The sequence below is a fragment of the Drosophila biarmipes genome, unplaced genomic scaffold (genome assembly GCF_025231255.1).
Source record: "Drosophila biarmipes strain raj3 unplaced genomic scaffold, RU_DBia_V1.1 ptg000009l, whole genome shotgun sequence".
Classification (NCBI taxonomy): Eukaryota; Metazoa; Arthropoda; class Insecta; order Diptera; family Drosophilidae; genus Drosophila; species Drosophila biarmipes.
This window is the reverse complement of record NW_026114530.1, coordinates 1,585,642-1,598,016: the sequence shown is the minus strand read 5'-3', so window position 1 is coordinate 1,598,016 and position 12,375 is coordinate 1,585,642.

Below are 12,375 nucleotides of genomic sequence, written 5' to 3'. Positions count from 1 at the left end.
GTCGCTGGAGTTTAGTTTTTTTTATTTACCCCTCAGCCCGGCGCTTCCACTTGTCCTTGCCACTACGTAAGTATTCTGATATACCACCCGACTTCTTGTATGTGCTCATCAGCTTATTTTCTCTTGGCTGGTTGCCTTTGTTAACCATGAGTACCCTTTCAGACTACTGAAGCTGTGTTTTCTGTTTTGGACCCCGATCCGGCCCGCGATCCCGTCTCCTCGTCTGGGCTTTAGCCCTTCCCCGGTATGCTTGGCCTCTTTCGGTGCAGCTCTCTTAACTGTGCCGACTTCCCCCTTCCTTCGGCAGACTGCTGCTGCGTGTTTCCAGCAGTCCTAATCAAATCCTTAGAGACCTTGGTTTGTTCCTTTCTGCGTTCGTTATCCTTGACGTGTTCCTTGTACTGTATATGATTGATTCGTAGTGCCTTGTAGAGAGTCCTTCGAGTTTTCCCGTAGAACCCATTGAGAATCCTAGGAGTGATCCTTGGAGTCTTTCCTCATTATCATTCGAGCATCCTTGGAGTTATCCTTGTGCGCCTTCTTTCGCTCCCTTTATCCTTTGATCTCCTTGGAGTTATCCTTGGACTCTTTCCGCAGTGTCTTTTGAGTTTCCTTGGAGATCTCCTCGGGCTCATTTTCGCCGTATCGTTTCAGAATCCTTGGAGCTATCCTTGGAACCTTTTCTCAGTGTCCTTTTGAGCGTCCTTGGAATTATCCTCGGTAACTTTTCCTCGTGTCCTTTGGGCAACCTTGGAGCTATCCTTGGACTCTTTTCCGCTGTGTCCTTTGAAGATCCTTGAAGTTATCCTCGGACTCCTTTCGTAGTATCCTTTTGACTCTTTGAAATTTTACTGTGGCTTTTTGTCTAACGTATCTGCTTGTAGCTGCTCGCTTGTGTTTTGTGTTTTTTGTTGTTTCAGCTCGCTCACGTGGATGGTCCTCTCTTTTTTTGTGTTCACGTGCCGTATTTTGATTACTGGTGACGCAAAATCCGTGAGCTGGTAAGGTCGGTAGTATCTTGGGGCCAAATTTACTGCGAACCCTTCGGCCGCCTTTGACAAATGATGCTCCTTGGCTCACACGACGTCCCCCACCGCTGGTGTCCATTGTCTCCTCCTTACGTTGTAATGCGTAGCCTGAGCCTGGGAGGCTCTCTCCAGATTCCGCTTTACAATCTCGAAGATTTCCCCGAGTTTGATGGCCTTCTTTCCTGGAGTCTCAGCGGGTCGCCCTCTTCCCAAGGTCTCTCTGTCGTATAGGGCGCCAGGAAACTCTTAAAGATTTTGCCTTTGAACGTACTCCGTTGTCCGTTATGACTACCTTCGGGACCCCAAACCTTGCGATGAAGCGCTCCCTGAACGCTTTCTTTAGGGAATCGGCTGTCGCGCTCCGCAGCGGCACCAATTCAGTCCAATTGGAGAACCGGCAGCATTTGGTTGTTTTGAACGCGGCATGGGTCCGACGAAGCATACTGTAGCTCATGGTTCCTCCGGCACCTGCGTAAGCATTTTCACAGACGCCTGCATCTGATTCGGCTTGAATCTAATACATGTCTCGCACCCTTTTACGTGGTCTCGATCATCTCGGTGCATGCCTGACCAGCAGTACCAGGCTGCCAGACGTGCTATTGTCCTTCGGCTACCCACGTGGCCAGCTGCCGGGGAGTGGTGGTTCTCTTTCAGCACCGTTTCTCGTAGAGCTTTCGGGACGCCCATCTTCCACGTCGCGACATCCTGCCTGCTCTGTGTGAAATGTTCCTGTATAAGGTGTCTCCCTCCATCACGTAGTCGGGGTACTTTTGTGGCTGGGTCCTAATCTTTCCGCGCATGTCCTGAATCTAGCTGCATGCTGCGGAGGCTTTCGCCGCCGATGTCTCCTTGATCCCTCGTTGTGTTACTGGTTGTGGCTGCTTTGACAATGCGTCTGCCAGCACATTTAGTTATCCCTTCCTGTACGCTTCGACAGGCCTCATGTGGATCTGCAATGTGTGTCGTTCCCCGCGGCCTCTGTGTTGTGTTTGGCGGTCTCCACACCGTGTTCGTTGGTTTTATCTGTTGCTGCTGTGGTGGCGTCCATTGGCCTCCTCGTAGTGCTCCTGGTGCCTGCTGTCGTGGGACTCGTTGCGGCGGGGAAAATTGTCTCCTCGCATCTTCTGCACGTGACCTGCGTTGGTGGTGACGACTTTGCCTTTGAGACCTTGTTTTCTTGGGCGAACGCTTCCCGCTCCTTTTCCAGTTCTTCGTATTCATCGGCTTATAGCATCAACTTGTCCAGGTCCGGCACTGTGTACGCCCTTAGGAAGATCCTTAGGCTTGGGGTGCAGTTTTCCTTTATGATCTTTAAGGTGTCTCTCTTACGGTTTCTCCGCCCCGTCGAACCTGAATGACCACTCGCGGACTTGTGTAGCGATGGGGTCAGCCGTGCGGGCTTAGGGAAGCGTCACCGTTCTCAGACTAGGGTGAACAGACTGACAAGCTCTCCAGGATCACTCCTCTCGATACCCGACCGCCTGTCCCTTGCTCTGTCACGGATGGTCCCACGGGGCTTCCTCTCAGATCTTGCGGACAGTCAAGGCGGAACGCCAGGAAGCTGCCTCGCTCTTCACTTCGCTTCTGCGCCTCGTGTAAACGTTCCACCCTAGCCTCACCCTTAAGCGTACTGTCCGTGCCGTTCCTGCGGGCTCGATTCTCCTTGCGTGGCTGTTGCGGTGTGGTGTCCTGCTTGTTGGTGGCGGTGTCCTGCGAACTGCTCCTGACAGGGTGGCTGTACGTCTTGACTTCTGTGCTGGGTTCGTGGGCACACGCCGATCCGGGACTTCTCGTCCTTCTGGCTCGTGACACTCGGGGCTCTGTCGTGCCGCTGCGGGACTTCTCTCCCTTCGGGCTCGCTACTCTCGGGGTTCTGTTGCGCCGCAGCGGGACTTCTCTCCCTTCTGGCTCGCTAATCTCGGTGCTCTGTTGCGCCGCTCCGGGACTTCTCTCCCTTCTGGCTCGCTACTTTCGGGGTCCTTTCGCGCCGCTCCGGGACTTCTCTCCCTTCTGGCTGATCGCGCCAGGACCTGCTCAGCTCCACTTGGCGCACTGGGCTCACGCCGGGATACGTCCGCGTAGTGCTTGGGCGAGGTACACTGGGGCTCGACAGGCTTACCCCCGAGCTCACGATTTCAAGTCACCGGCTTTCCCTGCTCTAGGTCTAGTAGACCCTCCAGGCGTAAAGCCAGGACTTCGTTGGCAGGAAAGAACAGATGCCTTGACTTAGCCGTGTGGTGCCTCTTTAGACCTCAGCCACCTGTGTCTCAGTTCGGAGATTCCTAGTAATCCCAATCCCGAACGTCTCGATGTGACAATCTTGCTCCTTGTAGGCTCCACGGCGCTGCTTCCGACGACTCGCCCTGGTGTGGATCCCTCGTAGTTTGCTTGGTTGGTGTTCGTTCGACTGCTTGTCTTAACTCTTGATGATCGTACTCGACTGATGCTCTCGACTAACTGATCTCGACTGAATGATCCCGCTGACTGCGGCCTGCGGGTTTATATAAGGCCTCCGGGAACCGTTATTTCCCGCACACGGCCCGCCGAAACTGTCCACACCGGGTCCAAAGTTCATGGCTCCTGTTTGACCCTCTTATCCTTCACGCACTGCTTCCCGCCGACGTCCAGCTTGATGCTGCCGTCCCGCTGATTCCGGTGACGCATGTGGCATGTTTGTGTGCCGCACCACTGCCGAGGTGTGGCACCTTCTTTCTCGGTCCAAAGTTCACGGCCGCGTCTAAAGTCCGGCAGCGTCCCGTTACTCCCATTTGCACTCGGCACTTTCGCTCCGCCCGCCAAGTCTTCTCTCTTTATACATTCTTGGTCTGCAAACTCTCTTGGTCTCCAAACCCTCTTGCTCTGCAAACCCTCTTGCCCTCCAAACTCTCTTGCTCTCCAAACTCTCTTGCACTGCAAGATGCCACGTTCTCCAAACTCTCACTTTCTCCAAACTCTCCCGTTCTCCAACTCTAACGTCTCCGTCCTTGATCTCCAAACTCTCACGTTCTCCAACCGCTCTTCGCCACGCCGCCACTACTCGAATTCGTCGCGTACCTGGTAAGCGGCCGGCTATCTGCTGCTGGGATTTGTGTGGAGTTATTCAACTCCTCACATTCCTCCCTTACTTCGGGAAAGATTTAAGAAAAATCAGCGCTCCCACTCTCCGATGTTCCCTTGCATATCCTAGCCCTTGAGTCATGGCGCATCTCGTTCTGGCTCCCTCGGCGCTCCCTCGTTGCTCCCTCGACGTTCCCTCGACGCTTTCAACCTTGTTTCGTTTCCACAGCGCCGGTCGTCCTCCGCATAGCAACTTTAAATCTCCCGCTCCGATCCTCCATCTGTTCCCACTGGGCACCGATACTAATCGGCTATCAATACCCACAGGGCCTGATCACGATATCGATATCGCAGGTGCGGCGTTGCCACTTGCTCGCCGCGATGTTCATCATCATCGATCGCACTATCGTCCAGTGCCAATCGGTCGCCTATTGAGGCGCCCCTTCCCTGCTGTATGATGGTTTTGCAATTGTTTATGCACCTGTTGTAAGAACAACTGTCGGTCGGAGTTTAGTTTCTTTTTTTTTCCCTCCGCCCGGCGTTTCCATTGGTCCTCGCCACTAAGTGAGTACTATGATCTCTCACCCGACTCATCAACGGAATCTTTCTGGGCAGGTTGCCTTTGTTGACCATGAGTGCCCTTTCAGACTCCTGAAGCTAAGTTTCCTGGCGTGTCTTTCCTCATTATCCTTCGAGCATCCTTAGAGTTATCCTTGTGTTTCTTCTTTCGCAGCCGATATCCTTGATCTCCTTGGAGTTATCCTCGGGTTCTTTTCCACGTATGCTTTGGGCATCCTGGGAGCTATCCTTGTACCCTTTTCTCAGTGTCCTCTTTGGCATCCTTGGAGTCCGCCTCTGGTTATTTTCTGCCGTTTTCTATGAAGATTCTCGATGTTATCCTCGGACTCCTCTCGTAGTATCCCTCACGAATCTTTGGGGTTTTACTGGTGCTTTTCGTATAATGTATCTGCTTGTAGCTGCTCGCTTGTGTTCTGTGTTTGTTGTTATTTCAGCTCGCTCACGTGGATGGTCCTCTCTTTATTTGTGATCACGTGCCGTGTTTTGCAGATTACTGGTGATGCAAAATCCGTGACCTGGTAAGGTCCGTCGTATTTTGGGGCCAACTTTTCTGCGAACCCCTCGGCCGCCTTTGACAAATGATGCTCCTTGGCCGACACGACGTCCCCTACCGCTGGTGTCCATTGTATCCTCCTTAGTTTGTAATGCCTAGCCTGATCCTGGGAGGAGGAGGATCCAAATTCCATCTTACAATGTCAAAGATTTCCCCGAGTTTGTTGGCCTTCTCCCCTGGGGTCTCAGCGGGTAGCACTCTTCCCACGGTCTCTATGTCGTATAGGACGCTCGGTAGCCTTGGTTCTCTGCCTTGAGTAATAAACGCCGGTGTGTAGCCTGTGGATTCCAAAACACCCGTATTTTCTGCCAGCATGATCTCAGGCCATTCCTCGTCCCAGTTTCTCTGATCCTGCCCTGTGAACTGCGCTATCATTGTCTTCACGGTCCTATTTGCTCTCTCTGTCGGGTTCTTTTGCGGGGTAAATGGAAGATTTTGCTGCTGAACTGTACTCCGTTGTCCGTTATGACTATCTTCGGGACCGCCACCGATGTCTCCTTGATCCCTCCCAGCGCTACTGGTAGTGGCTGCCTTGACAATGCGTTTATCATCACATTGAGTTCCTGTACTGTCCCTTCCTGTACTCTATTTCGAAGTCATACTGCTGCAACTCCAGGGACCTCCAGGGGCGATCCTTCCTGAAGGGCTCTCGATGCTGTTGAGCCACTTCAGTGCCATGTGGTCGGTTACCACCTTGAAGTGGTACCCTTTCAAATATGGTTTCCGGATCGCCCAGACTATTTCCAAACACTCCTTCTCGGTCGTGGAGTAGTTTTTTCAGCCCGTTAAGCGTTCGGCTTGAGTAAGAGATCACTTTTTCGCCACGTTCAGTTTCCTGGGTTAAAATGGCCCCAATACCGTAATCACTTGCGTCCGTTTGCAGGACAAATGGTTATTCAAAATCTGGGCACGCCAGTACGGGGTCTGCCAGCCTTGCCTTTACTTCTTCGAATGCCGACTGATGTTCCTGTGTCCACACTTGTTGCCCTTGCGCAGCAGATCGTTGAGAGGTTTGACTATTTTTGCGAAGTCAGGTACAAATCGCCGGTACCATGATGCTACTCCCAGGTACTGTCTTAGCTCTCTAACAGTTGACGGTGGCTCTAATTCGGCGATGGCTGATACCTTTTCCGGATCCGTGCCTATCCCGTCGCTAATCACTCTATGACCCAAATACAGCAGCTCCTTCTTGAAAAACTGTCCTTTTTCCGGGTTTAATCTCAGATTAGCGTCTTTCAGCTGCCGGAATAACTCTTTCAAGTTTGCCTTGTGCTCTTCTAGTGTGCGCCCGATCACTGTGATATCGTCCTGGTACGCAAATGCGTGCGGCGACATCTCGGGTTCAATCACCCAGTGACCGAATGGACCCAGTGACCCGCAGATGCCGAATGGAGTCCAAACGCATTACTCTCCACTGGAATAAGCCCTTTCCCGGCACTGTAAACGCTGCTTTCTTTCAGTGGGATTTGCGAGTAGCCATCCTTCAGGTCCAAGCTGCTTATGTACCGTGCCTCTCTCAGCTGGTCGAGGATATAATTTATTCGAGGCATCGGGTAGGCATACTTTATCGATTTGGCGTTGATCTGTTTGAAGTCGACGCACAGTCTCCACTTGCCCGTCTTCTTTTTAACCATAACGATGGGAGAGCTGTGTGGGCTGGTTGAGTGATCTATGCATCCCATTTGGAGTAGCTCGTCCACTTTCGCATTGATTCCCCTTGAACTTTCGGGTTCTTTGGGTAGTATCGCTGATTTATTGGTTTGTCGTCCTTCATCGTTATTTGATGCTCTGCCATGTTCGACGTTCCTGTCATGGTTTTGAAACTGGATAGCTCTGCCACCAGGAGGTTCGTCATATTCGGTTTCCTGTTGTACGACTGCTACCGATAGCCTCTCCTCGAGCCACCCATTGTGTCGGTTCCTGGCCGGTATTCTCACCTCAAGTCCATCACACCTTATCTTGGTTCCGACTTGAGTTAGAAAGTTCCATCCTAATACCAATGAATCCATTACCCCTGGCAGTATCAGCAGGCTCATGGTCAGTCACTTGTTCCCGAATGCGATCTTCACCTCCAGCTGTTCATCGATCCCGCCGCACCTTCCGTCTGCCAACCTATCTTGCCGCCGTGTCATCGTAATCCTCCCGATTAGCTTGCCCGTTAGTTTGGAGAGGTAGCATCTTGTGACCCCCGATCGCCTTTCTGCGGCTGAAGTCGCTGGCATTTCCCGCCTGCTGGCAGCACTCGACGCTCCTGACACCAACTCTCCCGCACACCCAGCAGGCGTTGGAGTCGACATCCTCGTGCCCAGTGTCCGTGGCCGCCGCACATTCGGCAGGCCTCATGGGGATCTGCAATGTGTGTCGTTCCCCGCGGCCTCTGTGTTGTGTTTGGCGGTCTCCACACCGTGTTCGCTGGTTGTATCTGTTGCTGCTGTGGTGGCGTCCATTGTCCTCCTCGTAGTGCTCCTGGTCCTGCTGTCGTGGGACTCGTTGCTGCGGTGAAAATTGTCTCCTCGCATCTTTTGCACGTGCCCTGCGTTGGTGGTGACGACTTTGCCTGTGAGAACTTGTTTTCTTGGGCGAACGCTTCCCGCTCCTTTTCCAGTTCTTCGTATTCATCGGCTAATAGCATCAACTTGTCCAGGTCCGGCACTGTGTACGCCCTTAAGAAGATCCTTAGGCTTGGGGTGCAGTTTTCCTTTATGATCTTTAAGGTGTCTGTCGCAAAATAGTTTAGAGGCCTCGACATCGTCTGCATGTCTATCATGTAGTCTTTAAATGACTCACTGAAATCCTGCTTTCGTTGCCTGACCTGATCCGACAGCCTTGTAAAGAAATCTCTCGGCAGAAAGTAAAGATGGAAGCTCTCAATGAACTCCGGCAAGGTTTTCCATTGTTTATCGTTGGCGATAAACCACTTCAACGCCCTTTCTTTCAGCAACTCCGGCATTGCTCGGGGGATCATGTCTAGGTCTAAGCCGTAGGTGTTGGCGGACCATTCTACTTTCCAGGAACTCGAACGGTTTCTCCGCCCAGTCGAACCTGACTGACAATCGCGGACTTGTTTAGCGACCCTTGCCTAATCCGACCGGCTGGGTCTAGAGGTCAGCACCGTTGCCTTCCTGTCCTGGCTTGACTCTCTCCTGTGGGGCTCCCTTTGCAAGTTGTCGACGCTCAAACTTGCTACTAGGTTATCCCCTTCAGCGTTAGTTAGCGTGGTTAGTCCAGCCCAGATGTCGGCCAGTTGTGGGTCGTTCTCTGTCTCGGAGTAATACTCCGACAATGACTTCCTCATGTCTTCTAATCTGCCGTCCAGGGCGACATTAAGTCTTTGTGCGACCTGGGCGAAGTTCTCCTTCTTAAGGCGGTAAATCCACTTCATTCCCATTCTGTTTATTTTGCTTTCACCGCTGATATAATCACGTTTTGGGCGCCAGATGTAACGAACTGATTTGTTTGCTTTCTGCTCGCTACAGTATTTGTGCGGCTAGCTCAGTAGATTGTGTGTGTTCGTCCCACCAAATTTATATAAACGTTACCGCCCAGTAGTTCAGTGAGAAAACAAAGAATTCACGGGTTCGTAGTGGGTTTATTGCGGGTATAACTGCAGTCGGCTTTTTAATTTTCTTGTCTCGCTATCTCCCACGGTATGGGTTGTCTCAATGTTCGCTCGCCTCGTTGACACGGTGTCTCTTGTCCGCTGCTTGTTCCTGACTCGTTTGGCTCGGTGACTGCTCGGCCACGATTCAGACTCGCTATGGGCTCAGCATCGGCGCTTAGGGAAACGTCACCGTTCTCAGACTAGGGTTAACAGACTGACGAGTTCTCCAGGATCACTCCTCTCGACACACGACAGCATGTCCCTTGCTCTGTCCCGGATGGTACCATGGGGGCTTCCCCCCAGATCGTGCGCACAGCCAAGGCGGAACGTCAGGAAGCTGGCTCGCTCTTCACTTCGCTTCTACGCCTCGTGTAAACGAACGTTCCATCCTAGCCACACCCTTTCGCGTACTGTGCCGTTCCTGCGGGCTCGATTCTCCTTGCGTGGTTGTTGCGGTGTCCTGCGAACTGCTCCTGACAGGGAGGCTGTACGTCGCGTGACTTCTGTGTTGGGTTCGTGGGCTTACACCGATCCGGGACTTCTCTCCTTTCTGGCTCGTTACTCTCGGGGTTCAGTCGCGCCGCTCCGGGACTTCTCTCCCTTCTGGCTGATAGCGCCAGGACCTGCTCAACTCCACTTGGTGCACTGTCCCGCCCAAGTAGTCCTTGCTCGACTGGCTTACTTCCGAGCTCACGATTTCAAGTCGCCGGCCTTAACTTCTCCAAGTCTGGTAGACCCTCCAGGCGTAACGGCAGGACTTCTTTGGCAGGAATGAACAGACCGCCTTGATTTAGCCGTGTAGTGCTTCCTTAGACCTCAGCCACCTGTGCCTCAGCTCAAAGATTCCTTGTAATCCGAATCCCGAACGTCTCGAGGTGACAATCTTGATCCTTAAAGGACTCGCCTTGTTGTGGCTCCCTCGTAGTTTGCTTGGTTGGTATTCGTTCAAATGCTTGACTTGACTGATTGTGCTCAACTGATCTGCACTGATCCTGCTGCTAGCGGCCTGCGTGCGTATATAGGGTCTCCGGGAACCGTTATTTTCCTTTTGCGCACGGCCCGCCGAAACTGTCCACACCGGGTCCAAAGTTCATGGCTCCTGTTTGACCCTCTTATCCTTCACGCACTGCTTATTTTGGAACAAGGTAAATTTAAATAGCTAAGGAAATACGATCAAACATAGTCCACATATTTAATAAATTTCTAGATGAACCAGAACGACTTTCCCGCATTGAAAATGCTCTTTTTCAAATATATTTATATACCCGCAACATCTTTAGAGTTGGAGAGGGTCTTCAGCAAAGCAGGACGAGGCGAAACCGTTAATGACTTAGAGAATCAGCAGTACCCCTTAGCTGTTCACTGCACTGCCTCTACGGCTTGTCCAAGCTCCATCTACTGCAGCCAAGAAGTAAATTCTGCAGTGCACAGCTAAGGGGATACTTCTGATTTTCCTAAACAAAGTATCCGATCCAAAACCTTGAATCTACAGAGCACTTCAAAAGCTGCCCTGGGTAGCAATGTTGAAGTCAGAGTGCTGAAAAAGACAATGTTAATCGAGATAATTCCTTTCCATTAGTTTGCTCAGCTTCCTGAACTTTAATCCGATGTCTATAAGCTGTTTCAGTCCATTCGTCTTCTGTTTTTCAGAAGCTTTAATGCTGGTTTATTCTCCTGTTGTGGTGGTCTTGCCTTTACGCTGGTCTTCCAAAAAGAGTTAGATTTGCAGAGTTCCATGTGCTGTGCCAGTTTGGATACTTCTTTTCTTCTCTACCTTTTTCTGCTAAGGGAAAGTGCTGCGATGTCGTGGCCATTTATTTCCGCAGTTTAAGAGACGATCTCAATTCCTGGCTTTAGATCGCTTATTTCTTCTGTTCTCTACCTAACACTCTTCAGGTGTAGTATCTTGGAAATAAGCGGCAAAATTAGTTTTGCGATTTTGAACGGCGCTTCGAGTTTTAAGGGTGGCTTTCAAAGGAAGCTTTCCACAGCCTTGGTCAAGTGAGATTGTAGTGGCGCGCTAGGTCTTGCAGCCTTCTCAATTTTTATGAGGACATGAACTGGTTTCGGACACCAGATACATACTTTGGCATTATTCTGGAAACGGCGGTCATGCTGTCTCTTATTGTATGAAGTGTTAAAATCGTTTCTTCTGTGCAGACAATGCTATTTAACCACTTTGGGGTCATGTTATCCGTTATTCCTTTGATGTGATTGTTTTAGTTTTATTTTCCCCACGCTAAACGTCCTTTCACTCTATTTCAAGATCGGCTGAAGAAGAAAAAGGCCGCTCACCTTAGTCGGAATGTTGTGTGAGATTGGCACCAAAGCCTTAATCGTTGTATTTTTTTTCAGCACAAACGTTTTGTAGAAACCCTGGCAAGCCAGGGTCATATCAGCGGCTATCCTGGCCTTGACGGCTTCGAATGGTTTTTTTCTTTCAATGTGTTTTTTTATGGTAGCATCAGTCGAATTGCGACAATATCGTATTTTTACTTAATGGTGACCCTGGGAACACATCTTGTTCCGGGACTGAAAGCCACCAACGATGTAAGTTAATCTGTCCTTCAGATCAAAGCTGTTTTTGGCTTATTTCAACTGGTCCATGTCAATAATTCTAGGAAGCGGAAATTTATAAGATCACAAATACTTTTTAATCGAGCGATAGTCAATTACTAATTCAAATTTCTTCTTGTTAGAGTCTATCAGGGAGTTCTTCGGAATAATAATGAGATGTTATAAACTATTACAGAATAATAAACTTCAGTACCTTCCCTTACTAGTTTTGTCGGAAAGTATGTAACAGACGGACGTAAGCGTTTCCGAACCCATAAAGTAAGATATATATATATATATATACATTTATCAAGAATATATACTTTATAGGGTCGGTAAGGCTATCTTCTAGTATATTCAATTCTTCTTCTTATTTTTTTCTCCTGACGTGCCCTGTCTTTAGCCATTGGGAGTGTGCGGGGTCTATCGCTTGGGCACACCTCTAGAGCTTCTTGTATCGATACATCCCTTTCCTCAACGAAAAAAAAACAGGCGACGAGCGACACTCATTTATTTTTCCTCCAGCGTTGGTGCAGTCGGCGGTTTGTCTACCATACCTCTTACTCATTTCTGTTTCTGCTGTTGTCCCTTAGGACCCTTATGAGAAGATTTATTCTATCCCAGATATCTTGCTCGTTTATGTCATAAATAAATGTAATTCTTAAGCACGGGCGCGTTTGTCAGCGGTTTTTGGATAAAGGTGAAATCGAGCGGACAGCCGATACCATTCCAGTTTCTGTTGTTGTTGCTGTTGGAGTAGTTAGAGTAACTATTGTGGTAGAAGCCTAGGTAAGAGCAAGTATATTAGTTCTATGCATGCTTGTTTATAAGAGCGCTCTGAGATCTGATTTCGCAAGACGTCGCATAAGACGTCGTTCATTTGCGGAATGTTAGCGTTATTACGTCAACAGAAATTTTTGAAGCTTGGGCTGTTTCGTTTTATAACCTTTGCTTTTGATTCATGAGCAGAAAACCACAGTTAATTGGGTATAAATTACTTA